At 38.6% G+C, this 24,202-nt stretch overlaps 1 long non-coding RNA gene across 1 annotated transcript in view; it reads left to right on the top strand.

Moving 5' to 3' along the window:
* The window catches only part of LOC140844003 (uncharacterized), a 49,670-nt gene extending 26,609 nt beyond the window's left edge, over positions 1 to 23,061 (top strand). Inside the window, exons 2-3 of the long non-coding RNA XR_012122060.1 lie at positions 11,852 to 11,997; positions 22,859 to 23,061. This is a non-coding gene — a long non-coding RNA (uncharacterized lncRNA). The remainder of the gene's footprint in view (positions 1 to 11,851; positions 11,998 to 22,858) is intronic.
* Positions 23,062 to 24,202: the final 1,141 nt, after the last annotated feature.

Consider the following 24,202-nt stretch of genomic DNA (forward strand, 5'->3'; position numbering starts at 1 on the left):
GTCCGTTTTTTTGGAGATCTGTGCACTTCCATATTCTGTGAGACTTTTCTTCCCCAGATTGGGGACATTATCAGCAATTATTTCCTCAAAGCACTTTCTGTCCCTCTTTATCTCTCTCTTCTTCTTCTTCTGGTACCCCTAGAATGCAAATATTGTTTTCTTTTGATTGGTCACACAGTTCTCTTAATATTCCTTCATTCCTAGAGATTTTTTTTTCTCTCTGGGCCTCAGCTCCTTTGTATTCCTGTTCTCTAATTTGTATTTCATTTAGTGTCTCCTCTACCTCATCTAATCTGCTTTTAAATCCCTTCATTGTATGGTTCATTTCAGATACTGTATTGTTCAAATTTTCTTGAAGTCTTCCCTGAGGTCTTGAGTATTTTTCTGTAGTTCCATGAGCATGTAGGTCATTTTCATTTTGAAATCTTATGAAGAATACTGTGGATATCAGTTTCACTTAGCCCTCTTTCTGATGTTTGAGGGGTTTTGGTTTGTATAAGATTCTTTTGCCGTTTCATATATCTAATGATTACTATGGAATTATAACTTTGTGTAGGCAGTGCCATCTACTGTCCGGAAGCTGTACTGTCTGGAGCTGCCCAGCCCCTGTAGTGATGGTGGGGGTTGCATGCACCTGGCACCAGCACCTACCAGGAGGAAAGAGCTCTTTTCCTGCTTCCTAGCTGCAGTGTCTGCCTCCACTGCCAGGGCCAGTGGGCTGAGCACACATGGAGGAGTATGTTTGCTATGCCCTTCTAGTTGCTGTAGGTGGGGCCATCCTCCGTCTTGCCTATTATGATGGCAGGGCAGCAGGTTTATGAACATGTGCTGGCTCGTAGGAAAGAGTGGCAGTGGCAGGCTGCCTATCACAGTGCAGGGCCTTGGTTCTGTCTTGCCAGCCAGGGGGATGGAGCACATGAAGCTCCTGAAAGTTCCCAGCCTGCTGGGCTGAGTGTTCAGGGACGTTTTTGTCCACCTGTCCTTTCTCCTGAGCAGCAGGCTCTGTATAATCCTTGCCCCTTTGGCAGCCCTCTCACTGTTATGAAGTCTCTCAGGCTGTCTTCCTTTCTTTTGTCCTGGAGCAGCTGGTTGTGGGTACCTGTTCTCCACAAGCAGCTGTGATCTCAGTCTCTCCAAGTATTCCACCTGTCCTTGCTTTCCAACCCCTCTGTTCTCCAGAGCAACATGTAATGTGGGTTCATGCTCCCAGAGCATATCTCTAGATATGGGTGTTTAGCCATCCTGGGCTTCTACTGCCTCCCTGTTTCATTTCTCTTCCTTCCAACTGTGAGGTTCAGTAGGGGGAGGGCTTGGTTCCTGCTGGATTGTGGCTTTGCAACTTTACCCTTTTTCATAAGGTCTTCTCTTTTCCCCAGATGTATGCCATCTCTTTCAGTCTTTTTTCCTGTCACTCTTTCAGTATTAGTTGTATTTTCTGTATTTTCATGTTATGTGTGGTTTTGGGGGGAGTTTACTTCCTCACTTCTCATGCCATCATCTTGTTTCAGTGTTCCCCTAGCTTTTTAAAACTTTAAAAAAGAAATCAAAGTCTGTGTGTCTGTTACTTAATACTATTCATAAGCAAAACTTGGAGTTAGCAGATTGCTTTAATATTTCTTCTGTTGTGTTACCCCTTCCTATATCCCTGCAACCAAGGTTCAAGAGGTCTCTTGTCTTTGTAGACCCTGTTATGGTGGGATCAGCATCTTTACACAGTAGTCTGTGCTGAGCATCTTTCCCTTGTTCTTCAGTTCATGTGCTACCATTCCACTCCCGTGAAAAATCCTAAAGTTCTGTGTCTCATAATCTTGTCCTCTGTTTGGCAATGTAATTATAATGTGTTCATCAAAAATGAATCCCAACTGGAACATTAGCTAGCTAATGACACCATTTACAAATATTGCCTCAACCTCTCTCTCTTGCATTGGTTGTGTTTTATGTATATGAAACACATATTAGCTCATTTAAAAAATACTCATTTTACATCAATTTTAAGGCCCATCATAGTTCTTTTGTGAAAGGTAATACTTCATTGAATAAAGACCTCAGTTTAGTTTAGATGTTGCTTGGTATATTTTATTAATTCTTGAACCTGGAAGTTTATTGTCTGGATATTGCCCATTCTCATATACTTAAAATGAAGTTTTAATTGGATCAGCATTTCCCAATTCATGATATGGTGATTCTGGAGAAGACTAATGGTAAAGAGGATACCATGCCAAATTAAATTGAGAAATGCTACTTACTCCACAGTCCTCTTAAGGATTGATCATACACAAGTCATATTAAAGGTTATGAAAATTTTTAATGAAAAGAAGCATATTTAACTTAATTTTGATCTAACAATTTCTTTGTGTTTTGCAAAGCATCCACTGACATTATAGAACAAGTATTTCTTTGAATACAATTTGAAAAACCTGTTTTAGATGAGAAGTAGTAGAGCATACCCACATGATTAAAATGATCATATTTACAGAAGAACTTGACACAAATAAAAAACATGCATGAAACTAGAGTTATACTTATCCCATCAATTGTTTCGAAATATTTTAACTGTTTGTCAAGCTTTCCCTCTTGTAATTTTCACACTTCATTCTATACACAGGCAGATCTTGATGTTCAAAACTGATAAATGAGAGTGAATTAAGGTCTACAGACTAAGAATGGCAAATGGCTCATGGCGCATAGCCTCTATGTAGCTAACTGCATGGAGTGAGAAAATTAGGTTGTCTTATTCCATGGACTGTACAGTAGCTCTTACTGTGCTGGGAATTAGGCTAAATTAAGTCTAGATCACAAAAAGCTTTATATGCTATTAGCAAAATTGTAGTTATTAATCCTTTCTCTAATGAGAAGTCAGAATAATTAAAACTGAAGTGGACTAATGTATCTCTAACTCTTAGTGCATTTGGTGAACACAGAAGCAGAAAGTCTATAATGACTATTTTTTTTTTTTTTTTTTTTTTTTTTTCAGATTTATTAAGGATTTTATTTTTTTTTTTTTTTTTTTGAGAGGGCATCTCTCATATTTATTGATCAAATGGTTGTTAACAACAATAAAATTCAGTATAGGGGGGTCAATGCTCAATGTACAATCATTAATCCATCTCAAGCCTAATTCTCGTCAGTCTCCAATCTTCTGAAGCATAACGAACAAGTTCTTACATGGTGAACGAATTCTTACAGAGTGAATAAATTCTTACATGGTGAACAGTACAAGGGCAGTCATCACAGAAACTTTCGGTTTTGATCATGCAATATGACCTATAAACCATCAGGTCAAATATGAATATTCATTTGATTTTTGTACTTGATTTATATGTTGATCCCACATTTCTCCTATTATTATTATTATTTTTATTTTTAATAAAATGCTGAAGTGGTAGGTAGATGCAAGATAAAGGTAGAAAACATAGTTTAGTGCTGTAAGAAGGCAAATGTAGATGATCAGATGATCAGGTGTGTGCCTATGGACTAAGTATTAATCCAGGCTAGACAAGGGCAGCAAGACATCCACGGATGCAGAAGATTTCTCTCAAAGCAGGGGGGATGAGGTTCTGAGCCTCACCTCTGTTGATCCCCAAATTCTCACCTGATGGCCCCCCTGCGACTGTGCCTGTCTTAGGTTGTTCCTCCCTTGAGGAATCTTACCCGTCTCTGGCTAACCAGTCATCTTCCGGGGCCATACAGGGAAATGTAAAGTTGGTAAGTGAGAGAGAAGCCATATTGTTTGCAAAGGTTAGCTTTTTACTTCTTTGCAGATTTATGCCCTGTGGCTTCTATGCCCAGCACTTGTCTCGAGGTATCTTTACCACCTGGAGGAATTATGATACTCGGTAAATTCGATATGAGGCACGAATTCTATTTAAAGTTTGTAATTAGGAAGGAAGAAGAAAAGCTATAGATGTAGCATATGAAGGAAACTTGGGAGGATTGATTATTTCTTTGACATATCTTCTTGTATAGTACCTTAAGTATGTATAGGTTTTAAACTACTAACTAATTTGCACACACATATTGACATAATAGGAATACGGTGACATAAACAAAGCAAATCTATAATTACCAGCCATCTCCAGTGAAGCCAAGAAAACCATTTAGGCACCCTAGGCATTTGTGAAAATTTATCTATGATATGATGGATATTTTCCAACTGTACTTGAACCATCAGACAAATTAAAGCAGCCCATTTCTGGGATCTGTTCACATCCCATATGTTCTTTTAACCATAGATAGTCTATAGTCATGAGATTTTGGGGTGCTACAACTTGCACCCCTCCCAACTCCTGGTTGAGTTCCAACAGTACAGATCCAGTCAAATTCGTTGTCTCACTGTATGCACATGCCAGCCTAGACATCTCCCTCCTCCTTCTTATGGCAAGTCCAGGAGATGGTGGGCTGGATGCAGCCACAACCGCAGCATCGTCCGGATCCCTGTGGAGGCTTTTTGATGATCATCCCCCGGCACGAGTCCTCCAGAGAGTGCTGATGCCGGAAGCTCCTCCTCATATCGTATCTTAGTTCATTTTCTGGGTATCCAAGCTAGGCCTTGATCTTCTGCGTAGAAACAAACAGACCCTTTGCCCACACTTTGACATGCCCTCTATACCACTGTGCAGAACTCATTGGAGGTCAGCACACAGTAACTGCTTTTTTTTTTTTTTTTTAATTAAGAGAAAGGAATATTATCAGAAAAGAGTACCTCCATAGCTGATCATCTGACACCCTTTAAGTGATCAACATTAAGGATATTTAAAGCATGCGTTGATCTTTGATTTACCAATAGTTTTATCCTATCAAGGAGTAATCCCCCTTTTCTTTCTTTCTTTCTTTTTTTTTTTTTAAATTTTTAATCTACACTTACCTGAAGAATACTATGTTTACTATGCTCTCCCCTATATCAGGTCCCACCTAACAACCACATTACGGTTACTGTCCATCAGCTTAGCAAAATGTTGTAGAGTCACTACTTGTCCTCTCTGTGTTGTGCAGCCCACCCTCCCCTTTCTCCCTCCCCCCCCATGCATGCTAATCTTAATACCCCCCTTCTTCTTCCCCCCCTTATCCCTCCCTGCCCACCCATCCTCCCCAGTTCCTTTCCCTTTGGTACCTGTTAGTCCATTTTTGGGTTCTGTAGTTCTGCTGCTGTTTTGTTCCTTCAGTTTTTCCTTTGTTCCTATACTCCTCAGATGAGTGAAATCATTTGGTATTTCTCTTTCTCCGCTTGGCTTATTTCACTGAGCATAATACTCTCCAGCTCCATCCATGTTGCTGCAAATGGTTGGATTTTTCCACTTCTTATGGCTGAGTAGTATTCCATTGTGTATATGTACCACATCTTCTTTATCCATTCATCTACAGATGGACATTTAGGTTGCTTCCAATTCTTGGCTATTGTAAATAGTGCTGCGATAAACATAGGAGTGCATCTGTCTTTCTCAAACTTGATTGCTGCGTTCTTAGGGTAAATTCCTAGGAGTGGAATTCCTGGGTCAAATGGTAGGTCTGTTTTGAGCATTTTGATGCACCTCCATACTGCTTTCCACAATGGTTGAACTAATTTACATTCCCACCAGCAGTGTAGGAGGGTTCCCCTTTCTCCACAGCCTCGCCAACATTTGTTGTTGTTTGTCTTTTGGATGGCAGCTATCCTTACTGGTGTGAGGTGATACCTCATTGTAGTTTTAATTTGCATTTCTCTGATAATTAGCGATGTGGAGCATCTTTTCATGTGTCTCTTGGCCATCTGTATTTCTTTTTTGGAGAACTGTCTGTTCAGTTCCTCTGCCCATTTTTTAATTGGGTTATTTGTTTTTTGTTTGTTGAGGCGTGTGAGCTCTTTATATATTCTGGACGTCAAGCCTTTATCAGATCTGTCATTTTCAAATATATTCTCCCATACTGTAGGGTTCCTTTTTGTTCTATTGATGGTGTCTTTCGCTGTACAGAAGCTTTTCAGCTTAATGTAGTCCCACTTGCTCATTTTTGCTGTTGTTTTCCTTGCCCGGGGAGATATGTTCAAGAAGAGATCACTCATGTTTATGTCTAAGAGGTTTTTGCCTATGTTTTTTTCCAAGAGTTTAATGGTTTCGTGACTTACATTCAGGTCTTTGATCCATTTTGAGTTTACCTTTGTATATGGGGTTAGACAATGGTCCAGTTTCATTCTCCTACATGTAGCTGTCCAGTTTTGCCAGCACCATCTGTTGAAGAGACTGTCATTTTGCCATTGTATGTCCATGGCTCCTTTATCAAATATTAATTGACCATATATGTTTGGGTTAATTTCTGGGGTCTCTAATCTGTTCCACTGGTCTGTGGCTCTGTTCTTGTGCCAGTACCAAATTGTCTTGATTACTATGGCTTTGTAGTAGAGCTTGAAGTTGGGGAGTGAGATCCCCCCTACTTTATTCTTCTTTTTCAGGATTGCTTTGGCTATTCGGGGTCTTTGGTGTTTCCATATGAATTTTTGAATTATTTGTTCCAATTCATTGAAGAATGTTGCTGGTAATTTGAGAGGGATTGCATCAAATTTGTATATTGCTTTCGGCAGGATGGCCATTTTGACGATATTAATTCTTCCTAGCCATGAGCATGGGATGAGTTTCCATTTATTAGTGTCCCCTTTAATTTCTCTTAAGAGTGACTTGTAGTTTTCAGAGTATAAGTCTTTCACTTCCTTGGTTAGGTTTATTCCTAGGTATTTTATTCTTTTTGATGCAATGGTGAATGGAATTGTTTTCCTGATTTCTCTTTCTATTGATTCGTTGTTAGTGTATAGGAAAGCTACAGATTTCTGTGTGTTGATTTTGTATCCTGCAACTTTGCTGTATTCCGATATCAGTTCTAGTAGTTTTGGAGTGGAGTCTTTAGGGTTTTTTATGTACAGTATCATATCATCTGCAAATAGTGACAGTTTAACTTCTTCTTTACCAATCTGGATTCCTTGTATTTCTTTGTTTTGTCTGATTGCCGTGGCTAGGACCTCCAGTACTATGTTAAATAACAGTGGGGAGAGTGGGCATCCCTGTCTGGTTCCCGATCTCAGTGGAAATGCTTTCAGCTTCTCGCTGTTCAGTATAATGCTGGCTGTGGGTTTATCATATATGGCCTTTATTATGTTGAGGTACTTGCCCTCTATTCCCATTTTGCTGAGAGTTTTTATCATGAATGGATGTTGAATTTTGTCAAATGCTTTTTCAGCATCTATGGAGATGATCATGTGGTTTTTGTCTTTCTTTTTGTTGATGTGGTGGATGATGTTGATGGATTTTCGAATGTTGTACCATCCTTGCATCCCTGGGATGAACCCCACTTGGTCATGGTGTATGATCCTTTTGATATACTGTTGAATTCTGTTTGCTAATATTTTATTGAGTATTTTTGCATCTACGTTCATCAGGGATATTGGTCTGTAATTTTCTTTTTTGGTGGGGTCTTTGCCTGGTTTTGGTATTAGGGTGATGTTGGCTTCATAGAATGAGTTTGGGAGTATTCCCTCTTCTTCTATTTTGTGGAACACTTTAAGGAGAATGGGTATTATGTCTTCTCTGTGTGTCTGATAAAATTCCGAGGTAACTCCGTCCGGCCCCGGGGTTTTGTTCTTGGGTAGTTTTTTGATTACTGTTTCAATTTCTTTGCTTGTAATTGGTTTGTTTAACTTTTGTGTTTCTTCCTTGGTCAGTCTTGGGAGGTTGTATTTTTCTAGGAAGTTGTCCATTTCTTCTAGGTTTTCCAGCTTGTTGGCATATAGGTTTTCATAGTAGTCTTTAATAATTCTTTGTATTTCTGTGGAGTCTGTCGTGATTTTTCCATTCTCATTTCTGATTATGTTGATTTGTGTTGACTCTCTTTTTCTCTTAATAAGTTGGGCTAGAGGCTTATCTATTTTGTTTATTTTCTCAAAGAACCAGCTCTTGGTTTCGTTGATTTTTGCTATTGTTTTATTCTTCTCAATTTTGTTTATTTCTTCTCTGATCTTTATTATGTCCCTCCTTCTGCTGACTTTAGGCCTCATTTGTTCTTCTTTTTCCAGTTTTAATAATTGTGATGTTAGACTATTCATTTGGGATTGTTCTTCCTTCTTCAAGTGTGCCTGGATTGCTATATACTTTCCTCTTAAGACTGCTTTCGCTGCATCCCACAGAAGTTGGGGCTTAGTGTTGTTGTTGTCATTTGTTTCTATATATTCCTTGATCTCTATTTTGATTTGTTCATTGATCCATTGATTATTTAGTAGCATGTTGTTAAGCCTCCATGTGTTTGTGAGCCTTTTTGTTTTCTTTGTAGAATTTATTTCTACTTTCATACCTTTGTGGTCTGAAAAATTGGTTGGTAGAATTTCAATATTGTGGAATTTACTGAGGCTCTTTTTGTGAGCTAGTATGTGGTCTATTCTGGAGAATGTTCCATGTGCACTTGAGAAGAATGTATATCCTGTTGCTTTTGGATGTAAAGTTCTATAGATGTCTATTAGGTCCATCTGTTCTAGTGTGTTGTTCAGTGCCTGTGTGTCTTTACTTATTTTCTGCCCGGTGGATCTATCCTTTGGGGTGAGTGGTGTGTTGAAGTCTCCTACAATGAATGCATTGCAGTCTATTTCCCTCTTTAGTTCTGTTAGTATTTGCTTCACATATGCTGGTGCTCCTGTATTGGGTGCATATATATTTAGAATGGTTATATCCTCTTGTTGGACTAAGCCCTTTATCATTATGTAGTGGCCTTCTTTATCTCTTGTTACTTTCTTTGTTTTGAAGTCTATTTTGTCTGATATTAGTACTGCAACCCCTGCTTTCTTCTCACTGTTGTTTGCCTGAAATATGTTTTTCCATCCCTTGACTTTTAGTCTATGCTTATCTTTGGGTTTAAGGTGAGTTTCTTGTAAGCAGCATATAGATGGGTCTTGCTTTTTTATCCATTCTATTACTCTATGTCTTTTGATTGGTGCATTAAGTCCATTTACATTTAGGGTGACTATTGAAAGATATGTACTTATTGCCATTGCAGGCTTTAGATTCGTGGTTACCAAAGGTTCAAGGTTAGCTTCTTTAGTATCTTACTGCCTAACTTAGCTCGCTTATTGAGCTGTTATATACACTGTCTGGAGAGTCTTTTCTTCTCTCCCTTCTTATTCCTCCTCCTCCCTTCTTCATATTTTGTGTGTTTTGTTCTGTGCTCTTTTTAGGGGTGCTCCCATCTAGAGCAGTCCCTGTAGGATGCCCTGTAGAGGTGGTTTGTGGGAAGCAAATTCCCTCAGCTTTTGCTTGTCTGGGAATTGTTTGATCCCACCATCATATTTAAATGATAGTCGTGCTGGATACAGTATCCTTGGTTCAAGGCCCTTCTGTTTCATTGCATTAAGTATATCATGCCATTCTCTTCTGGCCTGTAGGGTTTCTGTTGAGAAGTCTGATGTTAGCCTGATTGGTTTTCCTTTATAGGTGACCTTTTTCTCTCTAGCTGCCTTTAAAACTCTTTCCTTGTCCTTGATCCTTGCCATTTTAATTATTATGTGTCTTGGTGTTGTCCTCCTTGGATCCTTTCTGTTGGGGGTTCTGTATAATTCCATGGTCTGTTCGATTATTTCCTCCCCCAGTTTGGGGAAGTTTTCAGCAATTATTTCTTCAAAGACACTTTCTATCCCTTTTCCTCTTTCTTCCTCTTCTGGTATCCCTATAATACGAATGTTTTTCCTTTTGTATTGGTCACATATTTCTCTTAGTGTTGTTTCATTCCTGGAGATCCTTTTATCTCTCTCTATGTCAGCTTCTATACGTTCCTGTTCTCTGGCTTCTATTCCTTCAATGGCCTCTTGCATCTTATCCATTCTGCTTATAAATCCTTCCAGGGATTGTTTCACTTCTGTGATCTCTTTCCTGACATCTGTGATCTCCTTCCGGACTTCATCCCACTGCTCTTGCATTTTTCTCTGCATCTCATCCCACTGCTCTTGCATTTTTCTCTGCATCTCATCCCATTGCTCTTGCATTTTTTTCTGCATCTCTGTCAGCATGTTCATGATTTTTATTTTGAATTCTTTTTCAGGAGGACTAGTTAGGTCTGTCTCCTTCTCAGGTGTTGTCTCTGTGATCTTTGTCTGCCTGTAGTTTTGCCTTTTCATGGTGATAGAGATAGTCTGCAGAGCTGGTACAAGTGACCGCTGGAAGAGCTTCCCTTCTTGTTGGTTTGTAGCCTTTTCCTGGGAGAATAGCGACCTCTAGTGGCTTGTGCTGGGCAGCTGTGCGCAGACAGGGCTTCTGCTTCCTGCCCAGTTGCTTTGGGGTTTATCTCCACTGTTGCTGTGGGCTTGGCCTGGCTGGGGCTGTTCCTCCAAAATGGTGGAGCCCCGTTAGAGGGGGAGCAGCCAGGAGACTATTTATCTCCGTAAGGGGCCTCTGTGCTCCCTGCTGCCCAGGGGGTTAGAGTGCCCAGAGATCCCCAGATTCCCTGCTTCTGGTCTAAGTGACCTGTCCTGCCCCTTTAAGATTTCCAAAAAGCACTCTCCAAACCAAAACAACAACAGCAACAATGAGAGAGGGAACAGAAAGGAGAAAAAAAAAAAGAAAAAACACGCGATTTTTTTTTTTTTTTTCCTCAGGTGCCAGTCCCAGGCACCCGCGCACTGGTCCTGCTGCCCTGTCTCCCTAGCACCAGGGTCCCTGTCCTTTCAAGGCTTCCAAAAAGCACCCACCCACTGGTCCCGCAGGGAAGGAACGCTCAATATTCTTGGTCCTCAGGCACTGGTCCCACGCACCCGCTCACCAGTCCCGCCGCCCTGCCTCCCTAGCACCGGGGTCCCTGTCCCTTCAAGGCTTCCAAAAAGCACTTGGCAAAAAGAGAGAAAAAAAAGGGGAAAAACGCGCGATTTCTTCCGTCCTCAGGTGCTGGTCTCAGGCACCCACCCACCGGTCCCACAGGGAAAAATGCGGGATATTCTTTGTCCTCAGGTGCCGGTCCCAGGCACCCGCTCACCAGTCCCGCCGCCCTGCCTCCCTAGCACCGGGGTCCCTGTCCCTTTTAGGCTTCCAAAAAGCACTCGCAGAAAAGAGAAAAAAAAAAGGGGAAAAACGCGCGATTTCCTCTGTCCTCAAGTGCCGGTCTCAGGCACCCGCCCACCGGTCCCGCAGGGAAAAACGGGGGATATTCTTTGTCCTCAGGCGCCGGTCCCAGCCACCCGCTCACCAGTCCCGCCACCGTGCCTCCCTAGCACTGGGGTCCCCGTCCCTTCAAGGCTTCCAAAAAGCGCTTGCCAAAAAGAGAAAAAAAAAAAGGGGAAAAACGCGCGACCTCCTCCGTCCTCAGGCACCGGTCTCAGGCACCCGCCCCCAGGTCTCGCAGGGAGAAACGCGGGATATTCTTTGTCCTCCGGCGCCGTTCCCAGGCACCTCCTCACCGGTCCCGCCACCCTGCCTCCCCAGCAACGGGGGCCCGTCCCTCTAAGGCTTCCAAAAAGCGCTCGCCAAAAAAAAAAACTGCTCCAGTTTCTCTCCACCCGCCGGGAGCCGGGGGGAGGGGCGCTCGGGTCCCGCCGGGCTGGGGCTTGTATCTTACCCCCTTCACAAGGCGCTGGGTTCTTGCAGGTGTGGATGTGGTCTGGATGTTGTCCTGTGTCCTGTGGTCTCTATTTTAGGAAGATTTTTCTTTGTTATATTTTCATAGCTCTATGTGTTTTTGGGAGGAGATTTCCACTGCTCTACTCACGCCGCCATCTTGGCTCCCAAGGATATAATGACTATTTTTATAGCAGCTTTGCAAAATATACATCATGTTGGGGAAAAAATGGGATTCTATTAAGTGCTTTTGCTTCCCTTTAAAGGTTGGAAGGATGTTGATTTATCATCTTTTTATGCAGGGCCTCAATTGCTTAGTCTGAGTTGGATGGAAACCCATTGTCTCCACACACCAGTACCTACTGGGAAACTCCTCAGGCTTCCTCATTCCCCTCCCAGAATGTTTAACGACACCACGTGCTTCAATGGAAACATACAGTCAGAGCAAGTAAATATGCTTCTGCATTTTTCTGAATAAGCATTTGTCAGGTTTTACATGTCTTTTAATGTCAGAAGTGCCAGGTAGGATTGTGCCTCTAGTGTCTTCATCTTTAATTTGCTTGTATTTTATAACTCCTATCTGTCTTACTATTAGCCTAAAGACCAATTTGTGGCAAATTAGTCTGCTGTTAAGATTCATCCCAGATCCTTCAGAGCTGAACATGTATTTTCCTTTCTTACTCTTGAATACATTCGTAGCACTAAGGGGGAACTAAACAATAGAAACTTATTGGTCTAGGAGCTTTTTATTAATCCTTGTTTTCTCATTTTCTTTTTTCTTTCTACTACTTTTATTTAAAAAATGTGCATTGGAATACTGAAGGCTTGGAAAAATTGTGAGATTAACAAGGGGACAATATGGGTGCAGAAGGCATGTAGAAACACAAAAGACAAGGATTAGTAAGAAATTTCCTCAGTTATAAATATGCTTCCAGGAGTTTTTCCAGGATATGAAAAATATCTGATTGAACCTGGAAGTTAGAGAAAAAAAAAAGCAGTGAGTTAGGAAAAACAGAAGAAAATCCTTGTCTGAAAATTGTGGGGAAAAATACCCAGATATTAAAATAGACGTAAGTGGATGCAAGAATGAAGTGAATACAAATGAGTATAGAATGGATGGAGTAATGATGAATACTGATGGGGAAGGTTGAAATATACTTAAATTTTTTAGACATAAAAATCCAGACAAGGTATTTGCAAGTTGGTTGTCTTAGAGTTTGAGGAATTCAAATAGCTAAAATACAAACAGCTGAAGTTTAAGATACTTGAGATGAAGATGTCCACATGTATGATACAATGAAAACAATAGTAACCAAGGACTAGAAATTCATATAAACATGCTGTATCACCTTGAAATAACCAATTAACAACTTCACTTATTTCTTCTAAGCTAAAATGGGGTTAATGATAAAATATTTCCTTCTCTTTACAAAGCACTGTGACGTTAAAAGCCCTTATATAATGTGAATTCATTTCTTTAAGCTTCCAAGCAATACAGAGGGGTAGGAAGAGTTGTAGGAGTATATAGACTTGACCAAGTAATATTGTGGGTAAACTGAGTGGCAGAGCTTCAGTAACAAATGAAATTAATCCAACTAAATTAAGATCATAATGGAAAGAGATATTTAGGAGAAAATGCCAAAGGAACACTTGGAATTAAAGGGCTGAAGAAATGGGCCAAGAAATCAGTAATGGAATAGCTTTGAGCCCGTGCACACCAGATGGGAATCATAATGCATGTTTTAGTCACAGGTATTTTCTTGAGGAAGAACCAGATCCCTAGACTTCTGAATGAGTTCTTTTCCTGAATACTATTACATCTGTCATATCATGTTGTTACAAGGAATGAAAAATGATGATTGTGACTGCCGGCTTCCTATAGGTATTGGAAGCTGCCGAAATCAAAATTTCTAAGCATTTCTTCAAAAACCATGCATGCAGGTCAATGAAAAGAGCAAATCAAATTACCCAAAATTGATATCTATGGCATAATTAGAACACCAAGACTATTAAAAATTTCAATTATGTATAGATAGTGAAAAAAACATACAAATTCAGCAGATTCATTCTCAGAACACATGATGTTAGGGAGTCAGGCAGCAACTGAGCAGAAAAGTGGATAGGAACCTAATAGTGATAAACAATGATAAATTCACACACAGTAGGAGAGAGTCAACACCCTGCCTAGAGCAATACTGAGAACAGGGTGGAGACCTTGGTCAAAGCTCTGGCTACTGAAGAATGAACAGGAAAAGGTGTGGGAAGTGCACAGAACCAGTGGTGAATGTATTGGGAAAGCACCTTTTCTGGGGAGAGAGGGGGACTTGGGATAGGGAGCACTCCTAAAGTCTTGGTGAAAGAAAAGGGCACAAGCAGTGGAAGTTAAAAATCCTACAGAAATGAGAAGACTTACAAAGAAAAAAACAGAAAAAGATATGAATCATTCAGACCCCCAGTAGCTGCCCAAAAATGGCACTGTTAATTAAGGGAACCACAGTTCTCTATAATAATGGAGGAGGATGAGCTAGAACTAAAACTTCTAAAAACTTCCAACATTGCTCTAGATAAACCTGTTACTTTTGCATAGGAAAATCAGATGAACAGAATTGAACAGAATACAAAACTGCATCCAACATCCATACTATAAAAATAAAAAAATAAAAAATGATGTATTAGTCAGCTGTTGCTGCCATAACAAAATCCCATAGGTTGGTGGCTTAAACAATAAATTTGTTCCCCACAGTTCTGGCGGCTGTAAGGCTGAAATCTGGGTGCCAGCATGGTTGTGTTCCGGTGGGGCTTTTCCTGGCTTGCAGACAGCCACCTTGCTGTGTGCCTACATGGCCTTTCTTGGTTTATGTTTCTGGAAAATGAGAGAGATTTCTCTCTCTTTTTATTATAAGGCCACAGACCTATTGAATTAGGGCACCAGTCTTATGGTCTCATTTAACTTTAATTAACACTAAAATCCCCATCTCTAAATATAGTCACATTGGGGATCAGGGCATCAACATATGAATTTGGGGGAAAAACAATTTTGTCCTTAGTAAGTGGAAATTTTTTTTAGCTGATCAATAGTATTTCTTCAAAACTACCAGTGAAGCAGGAGTCAGAAACACAACACTCCCCCCAATCAGATATGAACAAATACTTTACATTAGAATCTTGGATTAGAAATAGACATAAAAACAGGAATATGTGAGATGAGAATCAGACTCAGGAAAGAAGTGGAAGAAAAAGACAAAATCATCTCAGGAATAAAAATAAAAGAGAAATCATCCCAGGAAAATTTATGGAAAGCTCAAGGAAAAATTGACTGAACCTTTTAGAAGGCTTAATGAGGAGTTAAATGAAAGTAGCCAGAATGATAATGAAAAAACAAAGAATTAAAAAGATCAGAAAGAGATATAGAGCATAGACAAAGAAGAATGAACATATACATAATTAGAACATCTTAAAAAGAGAAGAAAGCAATGAAACAGACCTAATATTTAACACTATAATCAAGGAGAGTTTTCTGTAAATAGAAGACTCGACTTTAACATTAAAAAGGCCTACTACACACCTGGAATCATGAATATACAATGGTCACCTCTGAGACATATTCTAATTAATCTATTATACTTTAAAGCTATCCTGCTGGTCTCCAAACAAAACACAGAAAGTCACTTTTGAAGGAAAGAAAAGCAAGTTAGCCCTAAACCACTTGAGGTAAGATTTAAAACAATAGTGTTAAAACATTTTTAAGACACTCGAAAAAATTAAGGATTTCATATGGAACTGAGCTGTTATTCAGCTGTGTAGGAGTCACCTTAAACATGCAGTGCCTCTGGCACTCTGTGCTCAGGAGCCCTTCCTGAGGAATCTAGAGCAGGATGGTTTCATCTAGCCAAGGCTGACTCTGAAAACTTAGTTCAAAGAATAATATGGAATATTGAATATATTTATTTGCAGATCCAAGACTAAAATAAAGGTGGGGACAAGAATGGAAGAGGAATATATAAAGTAGAGAATGTAACAAAAAATGGGAGAAGAGTGAAATAAAGTAAAATATTGAGTAAGCTCATTGACTGAGCCCTGGATAATAGGGGGTATCAAGAGATATCATTACACTCTATGAACCAAAATATTGAAACCTTAGTAAGTAAATAAAGTAATAAGAACATTTAAAAAATATAAGTATTAAGATAACCACTAGGAGTAAAAATATGTAATTTCCTATACATCAAAGAAAATATAGAACAGCAAAACTGACCCCTGAATAGAGACAAAAAGCATAATAAAGTAACTTAATATGCAGTATATCATGAAATTTTTAAAAATATAAATGGCCTTAAATTACTTTTTAAAAGAAAAAGATTTTCCAATTAGCTCATTTTGAAACCCAGCTGTATTCTGATATAAGCAATGTCTGAAACAAGTGACTGAGAATAATTGCAATTAAAAAGGTGAAGTTTTATGAGGCTAAGGTTTTGATCCTGATATTGGAAAGGTAGATATCAGGTCAAAGGCTACAAAGTAATGACAAAGAAGGGCACTTAATGTTAAAATCCTTTAACATTTGTGTAATTTACTTAAATGTAAATATAAATTCACAGTGAAACTGGAACAGTAGTGAATGTGTAGCAAGTAATACAGTATTTATCAATTGTAAATAATGTGGCAGTAAACATAGGGGTACATATATCTTTTTAAATCAGGGATTTTGTTTTCTTCAGATAAATTCCTAGAAGTACAATTACTAGGTCACATAGCATTTCTATTTTTAGTTTTTTTGAGGAACCTCTATACAGCTTTCCGTAGTGGCTGCACTAATTTACATTCCCACCAACAGTGTAAGAGGTTTCCCCTTTCTCCACATCTTTGCCAACACTTGTTATTTCTTGTCTTCTGGATAGTGGCCATTCTCACTGGTGTAACAGATATGGAATCATTTGTAGGATAAAATATTAAGTTAAGAAAATAGTGCAAAATAGTAAATAGAGCATACTGTCTTTTTTATAAAACAAGGGGAAAAAAGGTGTGTGTGTGTGTGTACATACTTATTTTTAAAAAGTGCCATTCTGAGAACAGAAAGGAGAAAAGAAGCTGTGGTGAACATGTCGGAACTGATTGGAAATTTTGACAGAAATGAAAATTATTAGATATAATTTTTATATATTATATATAATTATATATTTTATATGTAATATGTATTTCATATATTTTGACCTTGCTTTTGAAATGTTAATGATTTTGAACAACTGAAATAAGGATAAAAGAAAAAATTTTTAATTAATTACAGCAGAAACTGTATTGAACTGATGAATAGCCATAAGGAAAGGAGTTTTTCAAAGAACTTTTGCGCACAGTTCTCTGAACACACTTAGTGAGTTATAGACTTAGGGTAAAAAATGTAGAAAAATCACTTTACTTCATTTAATAGCTTTGTTGCTGATAGTGATATTGGTTTAATAGTACTGAAATTATTTTTATGTGTCTTGAAGGATAAAATAAATTAGTAAGCATATTGGTGTTGGGAATCAGGGTTCTCATTGTAGGAAAAAAAGGGAGATGAAATGCACAGGAAAAGGAAAACCTAGTGGGCTCTAAGTATACATGTATTTCCTGGCTCTGTCTATGGAACTGGGACAGAATCAGTGTGAAGTCACTGGCAATGAGAACATCTAGTCCTCAGATCTTGGTTACTAAATGATATTCTATGTTAAAAGAATTCTAGCATAATAAGTGAGTTAAGTTAGATGGTGAGATAGTAAAGAAACTGTCCTAGAACCATTGGTAACCACAAATTCAGTGCCTGCAATGGCAACAAGTAATTATCTATTGATAACCACCCTAAATGTAAATGGACTGAATGTGCGAATCAAAATATACAGAGTAATAGAATGGATAAAAAAGCAAGACTCATATTTATGCTGCCTACAAATGACACATTTCAAAACCAAAGACATAAACGGACTGTAAGTGAAGGGATGGGAAAAGATATTTCATGCAAACAATAGAGAGAAAAAAGCAGGTGTTGCAGTAGTTGTATCACCCAAAATAAACTTCAAAACCAAGAAAAGAACAAGAGACAAAGAAGGACATTACATAATGATAAAGGGGACAGTACAACAAGAGGATATAACCATTATAAATATCTATGCACCCAACACAGGAGCACCTACATATGTGAAACAAATACTAACAGAATAAAAGGAGGAAATAGAATGCAATGCATTTATTTTAGGAGACTTCAACACACCATTCACTCCAAAGGACAGATCCACCAGACAGAAAATAAGTAAGGATGCAGAGGCACTGAACAACACACTAGAACAGATGGACCTAACAGACATGTACAGAACTCTATACTCAAAAGCAGAAGGATACACATTCTTCTCAAGTGGACATGGAACATTTATCAGAATAGACTACATACTAGGTCACAAAAAGAACCTCAGTAAAATCAAAGAGATTGAAATTCTACCAACCAACTTCTCAGATCACAAAGGTATAAAACTAGAAATTAATTATGCAAAGAAAATGAAAAGGACCACTAACATGGAGGCTTAACAACATGCTCCTAAACAAGCAGTGGGTCAATGACCAAATTGAAACAGAGATCAAGAAATATATGGAGACAAATGAAAGGAACAGCACAATGCCCCAACTTCTGTGGGATGCAGCAACGACAGTTCTAAGAGGAAAGTATATAGCAAAACATGCCTATTTAAAGAAGGAGGAACAATTCAAATGAATATTCTAAATTCACATTTATTGAAACTGGAAAAAGAAGAACAAATGAGGGCCAAAGTCAGCAGAAGTAGAGACATAATAAAGATCAGAGCATAAATAAATAAAATTGAGAAGAATAAAACAATAGAAAAAATCAATGAAACCAAGAGCTGGTTCTTTGAGAAAATAAACAAAATAGATAAACCCCTAGCCACACTTATTAGGAAAAAAAGAAAATCCACACACATCAACAGAATCAGAAATGAGAAAGGAAAAATGATGACAGACACCACCGAAGAAAAAGGAATTATTAGACAATACTATGAAAATCTATATGCTAACAAGCTGGATAACCTAGAAGAAATGGACAACTTTCTAGAAAAATACAACCTTCCAAGACGAACCAAGGAAGAAACAGAAAATCTAAATAGACTAATTACCAGCAATGAAATTGAATCAGTAATCAAAAAACTACCCAAGAATAAAATCCCTGGATCAGATGGATTCACCACTGAATTTTATAAGACATTTAGAGAAGACATAATACGTATTCTCCTTAAAGTTTTTCAAAAAATAGAAGAAGAGGGAGTACTTTCAGACTCATTCTATGAAGGCAGCATCACTCTAATACCAAAACCAGGCAAAAAAGAAGACTACAGACCAATATCCTGATGAACATAGATTCAAAAATACTCAACAAAATACTAGAAACCAAATTAAAAAATACATCAAGAGGATCATACATCATGATCAAGTGGGATTCATCCCAGAGATTCAAGTATGGTACAACATTCGAAAATCCATGAACATCATCCACCACATCAACAAAAAGAAGGACAAAAACCACGTGATCATGACCATAGATGCTGAAAAAGCATTCAACAAAATTCAACGTCCATTCCTTATAAAAACTGTCAACCAAATGGGTATAGAGGGCAAGTACCTCAACATAGTAAGGGCCATATATGACAAACTCATAGCCAACATCATACTTAACAGCGAGAAGGTGAAAGCTTTTCCTATAAGATCAGGAGTAAAACAAGGATGCCCACTTTTCCCGCTTTTATTAAACATAGTTCTGGAGGTCCTAGTTATGGCAATCAGACAACACAAAGAAATAAAAGCCATCTAGGTTGGTAAGGAAGAAATCAAACCATCTGTTTGCAGCTGGCATGATACTGTACTATAAAAAAACCTAAAGAATCCACTCCAAAATGACTAGATGTAATATCTGAATTCAGCAAAGTTGCAGGATACAAAATTAATACAAAGAAATCTGTGGCATTCCTATACACTAATGACAAACTAACAGAAAGAGAAATCAGACAAACAATTCCATTCACAATTGCATCAAAAAGAATAAAATTCCTAGGAATAAACATAACCAAGGAAGTTAAAGTCCTATACCCTGAAAACTATAAGACACTCAAGAGAAATTAAAGAGGACACGAATAAATGGAAATTCATCCCATGCTCTTGGCTACGAAGAATTAATATTGTCAAAATGGCCATCCTGCCTAAAGCAATCTGTAGATTCAATGCAATCCCTATCAAAATACCTACAGCATTCTTCAATAAACTAGAGCAAATACTTCTAAAATTCATATGGCACCACCAAAGACCCTGAATAGCCAAAGCAATCCTGAGAAGGAAGAATAAAGCAGGAGGTATCTCACTTGCAACTTCAAGCTCTACTACAAAGCCACAGTAATCAAGACAATTTGGTACTGGCACAAGAACAGACCCATAGACCAATGGAACAGACTAGGGAGTCCAGATACAAACTGAAGCATGTAAGGTTAATTAATATATGATAAAGGAGCCATGGATATACAATGGGAAAATGACTGCCTCTTCAACAGCTGGTGTTTGCAAAACTGGACAGCTACATGTAAGAGAATGAAACTGGATTATTGTCTCACCCCCTACACTAAAGTAAACTCAAAATGGATCAAAGACCTGAATGTAAGTCATGAAACCATAATACTCTTAGAAAAAATATATAGGCAAAAATCTCTTAGACATTAACATGTCAACTTCTTCATGAACATATCTCCCTGGGCAAGGGAAACATAAGCAAAAATGAACACATGTGATTATTTCAAACTAAATAGCTTCTGTACAGGAAAGGACACCAGCAGTAGAACAAAAAGGCATCCTACAGTATGGAAGAATACATTTATAGATGACATATCCGATAAGGGGTAGACATCCAAAATATACAAAGAGCTCATGCACCTCAACAAACAAAAAGCAACTAATCCAATTAAAAAATGGGTAGAAGATCTGAACAGACTGTTCTCCAAAGAAGGAGTTCAGAGAGCCAACAGGCACATGCAAAGGTGCTCCCCATTGCTAATCATCAGAGAAATGCAAATTAAAACCACAATGAGATATCACCTCACACCAGTTAGGATGGCCAACATCCAAAAGACATACAACAGCAAATGTGGGTGAGGATGTGGAGAAAGAGGACCCCTCCTACACTGCTGGTGGCAATGTAAATTAGTTCAGCCATTGTGGAAAGCAGTATGGAGGTTACTCAAAAACAAAAATAGAAATACCATTTGGCCCAGGAATTCCACTCCTGGGAATTTACCCTATGAATGCAGCAGTCCAGTTTGAAAAAGACATATGCACCCCTGTGTTTATCGCAGCACTATTTACAATAGCCAAGAAATGGAGGCAACCTAAGTGTCCATCAGTAGATGAATGGATAAAGAAGATGTGCTACATATACACAATGGAATATTATTCAGCCATAAGAAGAAAACAATCCTACTATTTGCAATAACATGGGTGGAGTTAGAGGATATTATGCTCAGGGAAATAAGCCAGGTGGAGAAAGGCAAGGACCAAACAATTTCACTCATCTGTGGAGTGTAAGAACAAAGCAAAAACTGAAGGAACAAAACAGCAGCAGACTCATAGAACCCAAGAATGGACTAAAAGTTACCAAAGGGGAAGGGACTGGGGAGGATGGTTGGGAAGGGAGGGATAAGGTGAATAAGTGGCATTACCATTAGCACACATAATGTAGGGGGCGTGCAGGGAAGGCAGTGTAACAGAGAAGACAAGTAGTGACTCTGTAGCATCTTACTATACTGATGTACAGTGACTGTTATGGGGTATGTGGTGTGGTCTTCATGCTGGGGACAATCTAGTAACCACAATGTTGCTCATGGAACTATATATTAATGATTCTAAAATAAAAGAAAAAGTAGTCTATTTTTTAAAAAATCCAAGTGCTTTTACTGATAGGAAAGGGACAAAAAAAAGATTTATAATGTTTAAAAAGTAAATTGTGGTAACCACATACTGTCTAGAGTTCAAAATAAGATATTTATCACTTCCCTTAGAATTTAAACTATGGAAATCTCAATAATCAAATTATTTCAATCACTTTATCAAAATTAACAATGAGTGCTTACAGTGAACTTTCAGCACGATTCTAAGCACTTCTGCTAATGCCCTTGAGAAGTTAGCTTTATTTTATATACGGCAAAACTTATTTGGAGAATTTAAAAAACAAGCTCAGGGACACATGACAGAGCTTGAATTTTAACGCAGGCTGATATTCTCTAAAGTTTATGTCACTTTTCTTTTACCTGCTGTTTGTCCAACTTAACAGTCTTAATGTACCTTTCAAGTCACCAATCTGTTTGGTCATCATAATATTCTGTGAGCTAGTCAAGTTGTGAACTATTTATTATCTTTGTTTTTAAAGCAAAGAAGTCGAGGTTCACAAATTTTAAAATATCTTGATCCAATTAATGGTATAGCCAGGATTTGCATGTGAGCTTTTTGGATCCTACTCAATACCTTTTCACAGTAGTTATCACACGGTTCCTTAAAAATGGAAGAGCGAGATGTAGAGGAGTCAGCGTCAGAAATGGATACAGGATGAGAAAGCAAGGTCAGCATGATGCCAGCTGAGAACGACCTGCTGGCTTCAAAGATATTCAGAGGGGTCCATGAGTCAAGGAATATGGGGCTCTAGAAGCTAGAGAGACACGGAAACTGATTTTCTTAATGTACAGTTTTTAGAACGACTCCTCCAAACACCTTGATTTCAGCCAGGGAGATCTTGCATTAAGGTACCAACCTCAGAATGATAAGATAATAAAATGGTATTGCTTTTAGCCAGTTAAGTTTGTAGTAATTTCTTATAGCAGCATAACAAAACTAATACAGAGACATATTTAAACAGGAAGAAAGGAAAAAGATAAATAGCAGTGGATTCTTTTTTATGTCAGTCTTAACAAGATTGAAATGGATGACTATACGGATGGCATTGATTCTGAGAAGGCTAGAGAGTTATGACATATTTGAGTTTAGAAGTTAGGATTTCTGACTGGGGAATTATAAAATATATCTAGGCTTGGAATGATTGTAATTCTTCCTCAGTTTCAATAAGTTTCTCATTTGCCTTCTCATCTTTGTAGAAGAATGAAAACTTTTGTAAAGAAATGTTATTGTGTTTAGAAAAGAACACAGGAGCAAAATTCTGTTTAAATTAAAATGAACTGAGAAATTTTTAAAAGGTGCATAGAAGAGCAATGGGCTTCGTCTGATCTCAAATTTTTCCTCAGACCCTGTGACCTGCTGTGCCTGTGCGTCATAAAAGACTGTTGAGTATTCTCTTTTGTGAATCTGTTTGAAATGGCTGCCAGACGATCCTCTTCTCAGAAGATGTCAGCTTGTAAGCTCAGCTGGTAAGCTCAGCTGCTTGAAAGATAATGTTATAAGTCACAGTGTAGGTCAATTAAACTGGGGGCTGTTTCCTGGTCACAAATCATGGTTACATCACATTTATTTGTTTTACAAATGCCCTTTCCCATAGTGGGATCTGGTTAATTCTATGTATACAATCCAGTACTAATCTGTAACCACTACCATAAATTAACTGTAAAGAAATATGTACTGCGTTTGGTTTGTCTGTAGCACTATTCTCACATACAAGAAGGTAACATATGTTTAGGGAATTTTTAGTGCTAATAAGTATGAGACTTTAGAGATGATTTGCATTTAGCATTACCAATGGGATAATTTTGTGTATATAAAGCAAACTAGTCTTATTTTTAAAAAACACACTTCCAGGACATAACTATTCCTCCAGAGAAGTGGGAGTACAGAATTTTGGCTAAAAATGTGGCTTTGGAGCCACACATACCTGAGTTTGAGCCCTCACATTGACACTCATTAACTGCGTGATCTTAGATAAGGTATCTCCTCAACTCTGATTTTTGGAAAATAATACTCATGTCCAAAGTTGGTGTGAGGATAAATACTACCATAATTTCAGGCTTCTCAGCATCTAAACTCTTGTGATGTTACAGAGGTTCGCATTTGTGAGTTCTGGGCGAGACAAAGATCGTCCGGCCCTGAAGTGCTCAGTGCCTTGTTTCCTGGGTTTCCTTGCAGGGAGCGTATAGACACATGGCCTTGGGCATCACTCTTCTGCTACAATCAGGTTTTGATGCAGGAACTAATGGCACAGGAGGGGAGGCTGGGGAACTCTACCTAGAGGCACAGCAGAATGGCAGGTGGTTGCACTGAGCACTGAGGTCAGGGCTCTGATGCACTGGCATGGGCCATGCCAGCTGCATTAAAGCTGGTGCCAGTGCAGAAGGGGTGTCAGTGCACATAGTGCCATTCGTGCTTTGTGATAGTGACAGCAGTTTCCTCATCAGTCCAGTTCTGGAAATTCAGCTGAAAGCCTGTCTCCAGGTTTCCAGGCAATTCTGTGAGCAACCAATAGCCTTTGATTAAACTCTCGTGTAGGGTCATCAACCAGTTCGCTTCACTGGCTACCAAGAACTTTCACTGATTTAGATACTACACCCATATTATACAACACACACATATATATATACAGGACAATGACTAGCAGACAATACTTGATAAATGTTGCCCTTGTTAATATGTTCCTAATT

The sequence above is a fragment of the Manis javanica genome, chromosome 10 (genome assembly GCF_040802235.1).
Source record: "Manis javanica isolate MJ-LG chromosome 10, MJ_LKY, whole genome shotgun sequence".
Taxonomy (NCBI): domain Eukaryota; kingdom Metazoa; phylum Chordata; class Mammalia; order Pholidota; family Manidae; genus Manis; species Manis javanica.